At 43.7% G+C, this 13,915-nt stretch overlaps 1 protein-coding gene across 1 annotated transcript in view; it reads right to left on the bottom strand.

Moving 5' to 3' along the window:
* LOC104021742 (vasoactive intestinal polypeptide receptor) overlaps positions 1-13,915 on the bottom strand; it is a 119,262-nt gene that overhangs the window by 64,116 nt on the left and 41,231 nt on the right. The gene's annotated exons all lie outside the window — the stretch shown is intronic.

Raw genomic sequence — 13,915 nt, 5'->3', positions numbered from 1 at the left:
CGCCCCCCAATATGTGCTGACAATATTTGCACAGCTGCCTGGAATGGTCCAGGTTGTAAAGATGGGATTCATATCCCTAAATTTATGCATCTAAAAGTCAGACACGTAAACCTAAACAAGTCAATGGAAACCAGAGCTCTGGCTGGCAGTTCATGTCACCGTAGGATGGTTATCTGAAGTTCAGAAAACGAATCATTCTCTGGAGGTGTCCTCTTCTCTCCAATGACTAGAAGAGGGCCTGCACGAGTAACTTGAGTTGAATGAATTGGAACACTACAAAGATTGATACTTGTAAGATGCTTTGCATTTGCAGTCCAACACTTGCCGCTCGCCTTGTAGTCATCCCATTACAACATCAGGCAAAAGTTTGTCCCTGTCCATCCAAACCATGACATGGACAACCTTTATCAAATAGCCTTCCAGAAAATGGTTTTCTTTCTCCAAAACTGATAGATCTTACCCTGGCAAACTGCTGGGATCAGGGGGTTGGCAGGCAATATTCAGTCATGTCAGCATGACAGATCAATACCTAAGAAAACTATGTGAGGGCAGAAACAGCTGCAATGTGCCTTGGAAAAAGGAAATCCTTCTCTTCCCTGTGGCATCACTTGGCCTTCATGGATGTAATAAAGATGACAATTTGTTTTGCCTGATCAAATCATGTTTGGTGATTGCTAAGTGCTTCTCCATTAATTAATTATACATGTTGTCTCCTCCCTTGCACTCACAATCTGCAGGAAGGATGCAAAGGTATTTATCGATCCTTACCCAAAGCAGTAGGTGCAAATGAGCCATGAATACACCTACCCTTCAACTCCATTTCAATCAAAGGAACTGCTCTGCTCATTTGTTTATTACCGAAAGCCAAGGAATATGCACTGCCAAGGACTGTGCTTTGCTTTGGAAAGGATCACAAGTGAGTTTGAAGAAGCAGTGTAAAAATAAGCATGACTTTTTCAAGACAGTATCATTTACCACATCCCTGGGTAATCCGGTACACTCTTTAAACTCTTGTCATTATAAATATATATAGACATATATATATATATATGAGAGCCTTTTCCATTTCAATTATTTTAACTGTAACTTCCAGACACTCAGCTTTGTCCTGCTGTTGCCTGGTAGATCATGAAATGCTCTCTGGAGCCAAATATCTTCTTCTGGAGGGCTGCAGGGAGAAAACCTTCATGACTCTAACGAAGCTGCCTTTTAACTTTCATTCAGATAAGCAGACCAAACTGCTCATCATTGCACTGTAAGCCGTGCAATTAGTGTAATTACTAGCAGCCACCTCTCTCCCTCTTGAAGCGAGCTCCTGAAGTCTTGCTCAAGGAATGGGCTGGAGGCTGTCAGCTACGCACTGAAGCTCAGATCTTTACATCCAGCAGCTGAGCCTCCCTCTTTGCAAGCCAAATGCCCCAAGTGCAAGCCAAGGGCTACATCAGCCTCAGCTGGGCTTTCGAGAGCCCTCCTCTAAGAGGTTCTGACTCGGAAGAAGTGGCCGAAGACCGCTGACACAATCCTGGCTGCAGTGGGCTAGGAAACCCCACCAGAGCTGCAGAAGGTGGTAACCTTTTCCACTGTCTCTGCTAAATGTGAATCAAAGCTCAGGCCCTCATTTGCTCTCCCTTTAAAAGGTTAATAAACAGAAAACAGGTCAATTGTCATGAGGCACAGGTATACACTGGTTTGCAGAACTGGCAGCCTAAAGTGCAAAAAAACCATTTATTTGAGTCATATCTATACTTAAAGCAAATATATGGTCAAACCTTATCTAGGAAGCAGCAGAGAATATTTTACTTCATGAATAAACATGACTTCCAGAGCTCTGGCACAGCTCTGAGATGTGACTAGGTTTGGCTGAGGAAAGAAATGAATGGCAGTAGGCTGGTGCCAGGCACTCTCTTAACCCAGATGAACTCCCAATTCAGAAAAAAACCCTTTCAGCACTTCTCTCATTTGCACCAAATTCTCCCTAATGACTGGGGTCGCTCCTGGTCTCTTCTGAAGAACATTCACACACAAGACTTTTGCTCTTTGAATCTCGGGATCTCTGCATGCCTCTCACTACCCACAGGTGGATAACAGCAAGGCAAAGGCGCAGCTTGATTAAGCCATGCTGAGATATCACTGGGTACCATCGCAGGCTGGTGTGCTTTCCATTTCCACATTTTCACTCCAATTTGGTATCAGCAGGCAGTTTCCAACCTCTGTGGAGTTAGGTCTGTAAATAGCTATTGGGTGACATTTATTCTCCCACTGACAAGCTCCTGAAGAAGCGCAGCCTAGGTGCTCACCTGGGGTTTGTGCAGTTTGGTCTCATTACAATCAATTATCATTGCATCAGCCGTCTTGTCCCAGTTGAGCACTAAGCTTTTGCCTGACTGAAGAAAACAGAGCCCAAAAGCTGGTCCCTGCAACAATCTACTAACTCGGTTCCAGAGAGGCAGCTTGAATTCAGTCACAGTAAAAGCTAGGAAAACCCATCATTAGCCTTGGGTTACTACTACTGCCCCAGGCTCCAATGAGCAGAGACTTCCAGAATCAGGGATAATCTTCTATTTAAATCTTACAAGTTGTATGTAATAATAAAAACTACCTTAGTTAGATTCTTTTTCTTCCATAAATCTTTTAAATTAAATGCAATTTGATTTTGTTTCTGAACCCATGGAAATTTTTAAAATTCACAACCTCCTGGGCCAAGGAGTCACAGTTTAAATGTCCACTGAAAGAAAAAATACATCCTTTTCTGAATTCCCTTTGAACCTGCTCATTGCTAGTTTCATTAGGAATTGCCTAGTTCTTTTACAAAGACAGAAATATTCATAACGTAACCACAATATCCCTTTCCCTGGGGAGAAAAGACATAAAATCCTCTTTCATATCCCTCCTCAGGCATCTCTTTTTCAAGCTGAAGTGTCCTAGCCTACTTAGTTTCTTCTAGCATGGAGCAGTTCCCTAGCATTTCTCCCTTGTATCTTTTGTGTTTTTAATTTTACCCCATCTGCCCTGCCCTGCACTTGCAGAATATTTTATTCTTCTGTGACAGATTGGGTTTGACCGAGGCTAACTTGGCTCAAAGGTTTCACTAAATGAATTCTCCCACCCTCTCTGCAAAATTCAACTCTTTCCCTCACGTATTTACTGCTATGCCCTCCTCCTCCCCAGCCCCACTCACACACTTAAGCATCCTGCTGGCATCTCTCCTCCACCAGCTCCATCTCATCACCTTTTTATCAACACTGACAGTCTGCTCTAAAGCAAACCCGTCCCTCAGAGCTCCCCTTTCAACTTTCCATGGCTTTGCATTTAATTTGGATATTTTGTTGCCTGTCATGCTGCCTGCTATCACCCCAGCACTGTAGGCAGGATGTGACAGAGAAACCACTTAGCTGAAGGAAAACCACAATCCTGCCAGGGCATGCAAAATGCTGACACTAGCATTTCCTTCCTACCACTGATGTGGTCTTTGTGTTGCTCCTTTATTCATCCCTCAGTGAGGCATCTGCAGTCCCAGTTCAGCAGAAAATGGACTTGGGCAATCACAGAAAGCAAAAAGGGTAACCCAGATTGAGGGTAAGTGAAAAGAGTTTACCTTGGACTTTGCCTCAATATCTGTGGCAAGACAGAGCTATTGATTTCATTTTTCCCATTCTGTGTACAAGCTGGAGAGTAACAAGAACATCGTTACTTGGTATAAAAACTGGTTTGCACTTCTGCAGTGGCTTCCACTAGAAGCTGTCCAAGTACTCAACAGGAAATGTCAAAAGATATCTTTCTTCCTAAATGTTTGCAGAAATTTGACTCGAAGACATATGAAGGAAACCTCACCTTAAGCCCCCAGACTGAGTCATTCTAAACAGTGTGAAAGAAATCACCAGAGACTATTTCTGGAGAATCATTTTTAAGCACGAAAATCCTATGAGTTTTTGCATCATCAACATCTACTAGGAAACAAGTTAAAAAAAAAAAAGTTTCTAATATTTCAGCCTTTCTTTAACCAATAAACTAAATAAACACTTGACTTTTTTCATCCCTCCAGATCACTCTTTTTATAAATCAAATTTGTGAGCTGAGCCCTTCTGCCTAATTCCAGAATATGTAAACCGAAGCAAAAGATTCCAGGTCTTCCTCATTCCTCGCTCAAATCCCCCTACTCTTCCAGAAGTTGTAGAGAAATGGATTTATAGAGAACCAGACTTTGAATGTAGGTACCTGCTCTTCCTATACAGCTTTTCCCATATTGGCACCTCCAGACAGCAATTCACAGTGAAGATGAGTAGGCTGAACCTCTAGCAATGTTTTTTTTGACTGTTGGGAGGCAAGAGTGACTACCCTGATAATGTAAGATCTAAAATGGGACTCGCCCAGCCTGTAGCTCCTTTGTACATCACTGTCTTGCCTACCAGAAGGACAGGGATGTTGGAAGAAGGAAAGCATTAGAGATTTTGTGGGTCTTCCTAATAAAACAGGCCAAGCAAGGACAGCACATGAGTGCAGCAGCTCTCACTGATGGTTCAAGTGCTGTGAGAGTCAGGAGACGTTTCCTCAACTTTCCAACATTTAGTCCAATCTGCATGAATTCCTTGACTTGCTTAAATGTATATAGCAACTTGAATGGTAGCATCAAGATCAGAGCTCAGGAGACCTGGCCACTCTAATGAAAGTGCAAACCCTCCCACTGACCAACTCAGCTTGACTTTCCTATCGAAGGCAAACAGGCAAGTGACAGCCCCCCTTGGCAATGTGCTCGCGGTTTACCGATCTGGAATAAGCTGTGGAGAGGTCTCCCCTATAGCAATTATGGCATGATTAAGAGGAATCTTACCCTGTTGCTACTTTAAAGGATCATCCTGTACCTTCAAGACCAAATGATGTGCTTTGCAATGGAGGAGATTTTCAGCCAATGCTGTGTTGCTCTTCTTCATGGTAAATATTGGGCTAAGATATGACTCCCCACTGAAAAAAGGAAGGGTAAAATGGAAGTTTCCTCTACAAACTGTAAGCCACAGACTGCCTGTCCTGCTACTAGAAAGATACTGCAGTCCTTACGCAAAGCTGGAGAGAGCTTCACCATGTAAAATCTTCATGATCTGGATCTTGCTTATTGAATGTGCTGAAGTTTTTGCTGGAAATGTGCTTCTCGTCCATAAATACAGAGGGGCATCTGCAGAAGCAGGAAAGATTGTGTGGAAGCCCTGTATCTTAGCTCTGCAGGACGGGACAAGAGGAACCAGAAAGCTTTGGTTTCACATGGAGACATATTTAATAGTCAGAAGGCAAGAAAAAAAGAAAGCTAGATTTGTGAGACACCGATAATTTAAAAGCTTTCCGTAACAGAAACCCTACTTAGGCCTGGTAGATGTAAAGCACGGTACCTCTGACCTCAGCTTCTCATGTTCTCCACAATTTCACTTTTCTATGCTAAAAGGTCTGGATATCAAGAAATAAAGGCACCTAGATTACAGAAAGTCCAGTGCATAGTAAAATCAGTGGAAAAATCTCCACCTGCTGCAGCAGGTTTTGGATCTCAGCCATATATTGTAACGGGAGTTCAACATAACTTATGGCATATGCAACGTTTTCCAATGTACTTATCTTACGTAAAAAGGGTGGATACCATCATGAAAGTGCTCTGATACAGTCAGCAGGAAAAGAAAAATAAAAAAGATGAGGAAGGAGAGATTTCTTAACCAGAAATCTGTCAGAATGTGAGGGAGACAAATACAAGCCGTTGTCAGAAACAAAAGCCCTGCATAGATGGATTTCATCTGAGCAATTATCCAGAGCTTTAAAAATGCTTTGAATTTGCTTTCCATTGGTCTGTAGCAATGGCAATGTCTCCTTATTTTTATAACCTTTGCATAACTAAGGCTGTCTGCATTTATATATTAACCCATGCTAAAAAAAAAAAAAGTAACCAAAAAGTCTGATGGCATTTAAAAATGTTACATATTGTCCAAACAAAAATGCCTTTTTCAGTACAAGACTTATGTCCACTAAATGGCTGTTAATCCCGACAAGCCACAAGAGAGCTATTCCCAAGTCAAATAAACACTGCTTTTTGTTAGAAAGCTTGCAGCCAGGACATGTCAGCAACAGGCAAAACAAAAGCAAAGCCTCCACCCCTATAGCATATTAAGGCAAAAAACAGATGTTGTAACATCTTCTCTCGTGATTGTGTCTGTAGAAAGGTGAGGTCAAGGCAAAAATCAGCTCTTAGCTCTACAGGGAAGAATGATGAGGTGCTGTGTAGATCTGTGTTTGAATTTCATCCTGTCGCTGGTAGGTGTCTGGACTTCAGGGTAGGCTCAGACAGCGACAAGCAACTGAGGAGGTACCACTATTCAACTAGGAATTAGCAGTCCTCAGTGGAGAGGTGCATCCTCCTTGAGCAGTGGGTTACCAAGCAAGGATGGACAGTCAAATAACAGCTTTGTAGAGAAAACACCTTTGGCTACTATTTCCTCAGAAAGAGACTCATGGCCTGGAAGAACGGCCATCAGCTTTGGACTGGATCAAAGCAGCCAACACAAAAGTCTAGGGGCTGCTCACATCTAAGGGTTGAAGCTGGGTTTACCACCATCGCAACATGTGCTTCCTTTCAGAAGCCAGCTTTCCTAGTGTGGTCAAAGGAAGGTTATCCTCTGAAAAATACAGGGCAGATTTCTTCCTTTTGAATTCCCAGAGAGTGGGCTCCACCTCTGTAAGAGCTGCAGCATGAAGTGTTGGTGGCTGGGAAGAGTTCCAGAGCCCATGAGGAAAGCATTAATGAAGGAAGACCATTTGGAGTTACAATGCAGTGGCCTGTCCCAAATGAATATCATGGCCACTGTCCAATAACTGGAAAAAAAAAATCCATTAAAGAAAAGGCACCTTGACTCTGGTACTGATCCTCTAAGAGAGATAAATGAGGTCTTGATGTCACATGGCTGAATTTTCTGCTGTTGCAGGAGAAGCCACGTTGTCCAGGAATGGGGAGGACTGATGTCGTATCTGGAAGTTGCCTGATGCTGTTGGTCACGGCAAGACTGAAACCAAGAGTCCCTTTGTATCACCTAGACCAGAGTAATAAAGTACTGTAAATGAAAAACTAAGGAAAGACAACATGGAAAGATGTCCTGCAGGTCCCTTTGTCTTTAAAGAGATCGTTAAGATCAAATGTAGGTATTTATTTTAGACTGAACTAAATTCTTCTCCAAGCTTCATCGAATATGTTGACTAGATCCTCAGGGCTTGATTTAGCTGACCAGCAGCAGTCATTGAATGCCATTCCTGATGTCCCACAATATATGAGAGTTTTGGAGGGGCTATTGGATATGGTGCAAGACTTATGAGAACCCTACACAATTCTGAAATGACGACTGGAGGCCACGCTGATTATCCTAGAGCATCTGTTAAGAACTTTGACATGTGGCTCAGGGCTGACAAGAGTCAACTCCTGTCCAAGGGTCTGACTATTTTTCTTGACTTTTTTCTTTGACTGCTTTAAACCATGGGGACAAACCTGCCTGCTTCTCCTGCAAGCAAGGCCTCTATGCAGACCTTCTCAGCCTGGGGACAGGTCTCTCCTCTGGCTGCGCCCGTGTCCCTGTATATTATTACCCGGAGTCCACCTTGGATGTCTGCCAAGATGTATATTTCCCCTGGAAGCTACCACCCTTCAAATCTGCCAGTTCAGTGGCTCATCTGAATGCTCCCTCCGCTAATGAGTTTAAACCAGTGGCCTTTTGCTAATGAAAACGTCCATCCTCCTGTGTGTGAAGGTGTAAGGAGCACCCACATGAACACTTAGCAAGTCTCAGAGATGTACTACAACCCTGATGCAGCCAGAAAACACAGCACTTCCCCAGCCTTGGGGGAGCGGTCCACCCACTCCCCTTCTCCACCCTGCTGTGTGCACTACCTCGAGCACTTGTGCTACCATCAGCCATGTAATGCCTGCTCTAGCAATGGAGAGCCTGCAGAGCTGCTGATAACCGGACTGTCATACAAATCCGACTGACACATCACCTATCCCAGGAGGTCTTATGCAACTGGAAGGTGAGAATTCACTTGAACTTTTGCAAGCAAGGAACTATTAATTATTTCTTATCTTACTGCACTATAAACAGATGGTGATGAATAAACAGATTCCTCATTTAAACTTCATTAATGTTTTTCCAGCTTGACTTTTAATTTCCATATGTTCACTGCTTCTTCTCCCATCAAACACGCCTTGACTTCTTCCAGGGAGACTGACAAAGAACCCCAAGCTCCAAATTTGGCTTTTCAAGCCAGTCTCTGCTCGAGGCCTGTGGAACAGCAAGAGCAGTTTACAGAGAATACACAACATGGGCCATTTCCCGCCTGGATTTGTTTGCATGTGACGAGCTTGCAGGACTCAGCTCTATTGCCCACAACAAGTGTGAAGCATGTATGAGTTAAGCAGATATGAACAGGCATTGGGAGGGGGATTGACACTATTTTTTTTCATTTCATTTTTTCATTTTTTTTCCACTTTTCTGACTTTTTGATCGGGTTTCAAATCCTGCCTGCAAGAGAGAGAGGTCTAGATTGCAAATATAAAGTGCAGTGCTGAAGTACTTCAGGTATCAGAAGCAGCTCGACTGTAGCAGCTCCTTTATGGCTATTGCCAATTTTCACTGACACCTAGAAAATCATCTCAGTTACCTCCATGTTACTGAACTGTGGGAAACAGATAGGCTAAATGCTCGTCTGACTCTGTGAGATACTGACAGCCTCCAGCTGTGAAGTTCTGAGCTCGTTTCACTTACACTTCTGCAAGAATTTAGGACCGAAATCAAGCCGAAGGTCTTCCCTTTTGGAGAAAAAAAAAAAAGTCCTGAAAAACCATAAGTGATGGAAGTTCAACAAAGGGAAATGTAAAGTCCTACACTTGGGAAGCAATAATGCCATGCACCCAGATGGGCTAGAGAGTAGCTTTGCAGAGAAGGACCTGGGGGTCCTGGTGGACACCAAGTTGAACATGAGCCAGCAATGTGCCCTTGCCACAAAGAAGGTGAATGGTATCCTGGGCTGAATTAGGAGCAGTGTCACCCGTAGGTCAAGGGAGGTGATCCTTCCTCTCTGCTCAGTGCTGGTGAGACTCATCTGGGGTGCTGGGCCCAGGGCTGGGTTCCCCAGTACATGACACATGGACATACTGGAGAGAGTCCAGCAAAGGGCTGCAAAGAAGATTAAAGGACTGGACTACCTCACATTCAAGGAAAGGCTGAGAGAGCTGGGACTGTTCATCCTAGAGAAGAGAAGGCTCAGGGGGATCTTATCAATGTGTATAAATATCTGATGGCATTCAGGGGAAAGCAAAGGAAACAGAGAGGCAATGGGCAAAAACTGAAAAACAGGAAATTCCATTTAAACATAAGATTTTTTCCCCTGTTAACATACTTAAACATTGGAATGGGTTGTCTAGAGAGGTTATGGAGTCTCTATGCCTGGAGATATTCAGACTAGATACAAGGAAGAAATTTTTTACAATGAGGGTAGTGAAACACTGGCACAGGTTGCCTGGAGAGGTGGTTGGTGCCCCATCCTTGGAAATATTTAAGGCCAGGCTGGATGGGGCTCTGAGCAACCTGATCTGGTTGTAGATGTCCCTGCCCATTGCAGGGGGGTTGGACTAGATGGCCTTTAAAGGTCCCTTCCATCCCAAAGCATTCTGTGATTCTATGATTCAAAACCCAACTGGACATGGCCCTGAGCAGCCTGATTTGGTTGACCATGCTTTAATCAGGGGTTTGGACTAGATGATGTCAAGAGGTCCCTGCCAACCTCAGTGATTTTGTGATACTAAGCCAAGGAACTCTGTTAATGCAGAAAACTGCATCCCACCTGCTCAGGTCATCAGGCTCTGGTGTCAGGAGTCTTCTGTGGTTTAAAGGCCTCCCCTCTCTGTTCTTGAATATTTTCTCTCATACTCAAACTTCCATGCCATTAAAGTAAACTCCACAACTGGGCCAGGATTCCTGTGCCCAAGTGCTGCCTGATATTCCCACTACTCTCCATGAAGGCTGTTTACCGTATGATGCCATGCTTCCTGCGGCGTGGTCTCCAGAGCTGCTCATCCCACCCAAACACAAGTCACAGTGCCTTGTTCAACTGCCGTCCCTAAACGACTCTCCTGCTTCTGAAAGAATATCTGATCGCAGAATTGATTAGCAATAATGGGATAAACACATAATGAGCTGAGCCAACTGACCTAGACATGATTGCTTTTCTTGGCTTTTTAACAAAAAAGAGAGGGTTACGGTTTTTTATTTTATTTGGGTGCTTCAGGTTAAGCTGAACTGTTTGTAAACTACCGCCACAGAGAGGTGAAGCTTTCTTAAAAACAAAACATAAAAAAACCCCTCTGTGCTCCAGGATCATTACATAAAAAAGCAAGTGGAAGTCAGCAAGAAGTGACACAGTGGTGAGATCTGCCTCCCAGCAAGCCTTTAGGAGCTCAGCCACGCTTCACATAGAGTGAGATTTGCCACCATCTGTGGGCCTGGAAAGTAAAACCTCCTTCAGCCATCCTCTCCTCCTAGCCCTTGGGAGAGCTCCCCTACTGCTGCTAACTGTATTATCAGCTAAGCAGTCACTGTATTGCATACAGATGTCCTGGCTGAAAAAGTACCCGGAGTAAAAGCCTGGTTTTCAGTGGGGCTGGGATTGCATTCTTCACTTTTGAAACATGTTTGTATGCATTGTCAAAGTAATGCAGAGGACTGAGGAACTCTATTTATTATAAGCTCCTAAAACTACTAAGTGCCTTGGAGAACCCCAGGTTGTGGAACTGCCTTATTTATTTGTTTTATATTGGAGTGGTGCGAGATACCACCAGAGAAACAGCCCTGTACAGCCAGAGAGCAAAGAGAAAGGGAAAGACGACAGCCCAAGCAGCTACTGGGCAGCTCACAGCCTGCTATCACAGCAGCTACTGGCAGCATGCAAACTCCTATCTACAAAGCAATTCTCAAAAACTTCTCATCATGCTTGTCCAGCAGGGCAGCAGAGAGAGCTCTCACTGAAGGCATCCAAATCCTGGGACTGACTTGGCTGCACTGACCCTGCAGTTGCCCAGGCAGGGCTCCCACAGCCACTGGCTGCTGAAAATTTGTGATGACCTGGGAACCTTTTGAACGGTGCAACTGAACTCCCAGACCTGACCTCTTACTGGTTGCTTAGAGTACATCAATCTTGCAGAAAGCAGTGCTGCAGTCACTGGTGGTGTAACTGCACCGAGATGCTGCTGAGCTAAATGTCCCAGCTGTTCTGGATGATGGAGCACTGTCAGGACTTGAGGCCCTGCCTCTGCATGCCTGTTACACCATTGCATTGCTTGGCACTGGCATATATGGCAATGTGGCTTTGTATATGTTAGATACGACTTGAGCATCCCCAAGGAACTCCCTAAGCAGCTCCTGGGAAAACATCATCCACAAAAATCTGCACCCAAACTCACTGCAGATTGATCTATGATACCATGTACAGATTTATCTGGGAGAAGAGAAGTGGAGAAAGAGGAGAGGGAACCCAGCCTGGATGACATGAATTTTCTCTTCTGGGCTGTTATTTCTACCCAGATATATAGTAGCTTCCTGTGAATTTAAATTGTGGGTGCTGCCAAAATACTGCATTTCCTATTCCTCTGTCTACCCACAGTACTTTTATAAGTCCCAATTGTAAAATAGCTGGACACTTTTCAATTTGTTTGTCCTTACCTCACCCCTGCTAGACAGGAAAATATTAATATTTCTATTTTAAAGGAGGAAAACTAAGGCCAAGAGACCCAGGAGTTACCTTAACTGCAGCAACTGTGCTGCTGTAGTTGCAATAATCTACAGATATCAAGTGAGGCAAAGTTTGCAGGGAGACCGACTGTGAGACCAGCATGGAGTGGGATTAAAACATGCTTAGGGTGAGAAATTAAGGCATCCACAGGTAATGATTCACATCTACATGACATCACTACAAGCAGACATGATCTGTGTATTCACAGTATTTTATCTGGTGCATTCCAGTCATGCCTGTCATGATAATGGCCCATTTTCTGCAAGGAAACCCTCACACATAAAAAACTAGAAATTTCACTAGTCCAACACTCAGGTACATCTGTGTGTGATGCGATCCAGCAGCACTTTCTCCTTGGCTGTGTGATAAGGGGAGGGATAAACAAAACCCATTTTCCAACATGTCAAAACTCAGCAAAAAATCTTCTGTATCACTTCATAGAAATGGTGCGAGCAACCTCACTGAGCTGAGTTTTAGATCCTTTAGGAACACAGTCTGCGCTGAGATTGAGATGAGGCATTTTGTACATCGTCTCTTGCATTGAGCAGGGAAGAATCTTGCCACTGGCACAGTAACAGGTTTTTCAGAAGATTTTTTTTAAATACCTCAAATTATATTGTGAGCACTCTTTGGGGGCCAAAGGGCTGGAAAGATCATCTAACAAACACCCAAGTGAAAGTTTAGCTTCCTGAAATGCAGTTCTGTATGTGAACAAGCAGATTCATCACGCCTAATGATAGAATTGGGACTTCACCTCATTTGGCCAAATCCCCTCCAAGCCAGTGAACACCAGGACAGGAATCATCTGGGCAGTGTGATTATTTCCAACACAGCTGAGCTGCTCACTAAGAATCCCCTCATAGTAAACAGAGATCTTGTCAACAGGCAAGACAATCTGAACATGATTCATCACATCCTAAAAGAGATGCCTACACTTGGTGAGAATACACTAGAGCTACCTAAAATCAAGTGAAAGACATCCCTCACCAAAAGTCATTCCCATGCAATATCTGTTTGCCCATGTGAAACAAACTGGTCTCAGTCTACTTATTCTTGATTTTAATGGTAAAGAATCCACTTCTGTATTGAATCACAATTGTCACTTTAGATCTTTACTAGTTATTTCAGCATGGAGGTAAAAGGATAACAGGGCAGAGGACTGCAAGGGCAGTCCCGCTCATGAAATCCAATCCTGTCCTGCAATACACAACTGCATCCTACACACCCTTTCATAAACTGGGCATGCTCTGCCATGAAGTCAATAAAACACTCCTTCCTGCAGACCTCCAGAAAGGCTGTTCAGTATCCTCTGAGGGTTACAAACTTCCTTTAAAGTCAAGACTTTGATCTCACAGCTGTTTTATTCTCCTGTGTACACACTGCCAGCTTAAACTGGTCTTCCCTGCTGTTTTCTCTCTAGCTGCGTCTTCTGCAGGCCTTCCCATGCTGAAAAGCTAACCTCTTCTTATCAGAGGTGGTCACACTTTTGTGACCCCTGTGTCTCTCCTGTGTCCTTGCTACAATCTCCTCAAATGTGGGTAGCCTCACGGATATTGAATCACACTCCTAAGAGGGAATAGAGAGTCTCCCATCCTGCTAATAATAAACAGCGGTCCTGTGGTCCAGGGCTGCTGACAGCAGGAACAGTAATTGGCACCTACTACCAGCACCGAAAACACAGAGGTTTGAAAAGGAAACATCGATTTTACCCATGCATATACACCCACTATAAGGAATGGGTGTTTGAAGATAAAATAGCATTAAGACAGTCGTTATTGTTTATCAGTGGAAATCTACCTGCTTATCCTGAGCTGGTGATCAATCTCAGCACTACCATCAGGTGTTCTTAATAAGTGACTAATCTATCTGACACATCAAATTACATCTGTGATTAAGCCCCTCTGATCAATACAATTGATAATGGCTCCTAAACAAAGCTTTATTTCCAGACTGTACCGAAACAGTGTGTTTCCTTATTTCCACTCATTTAATTAGAAATGATAACAAATAGGTTGTTAAACCTCAAATGATTTTCTTTTTGCTAAAAGGATGTGGAATGCGCAGAAGGCAATACACCTACCTGGCCATAAATCAAGGTATTACATTACGAATGGCA

The sequence above is a fragment of the Nipponia nippon genome, unplaced genomic scaffold (genome assembly GCF_047370975.1).
Source record: "Nipponia nippon isolate SJK-2023a ecotype South Korea unplaced genomic scaffold, ASM4737097v1 scaffold_1, whole genome shotgun sequence".
Lineage (NCBI taxonomy): Eukaryota > Metazoa > Chordata > Aves > Pelecaniformes > Threskiornithidae > Nipponia > Nipponia nippon.
Note: the sequence above shows the minus strand (reverse complement) of the source record. Positions and strands in the feature narration are given on the sequence as shown.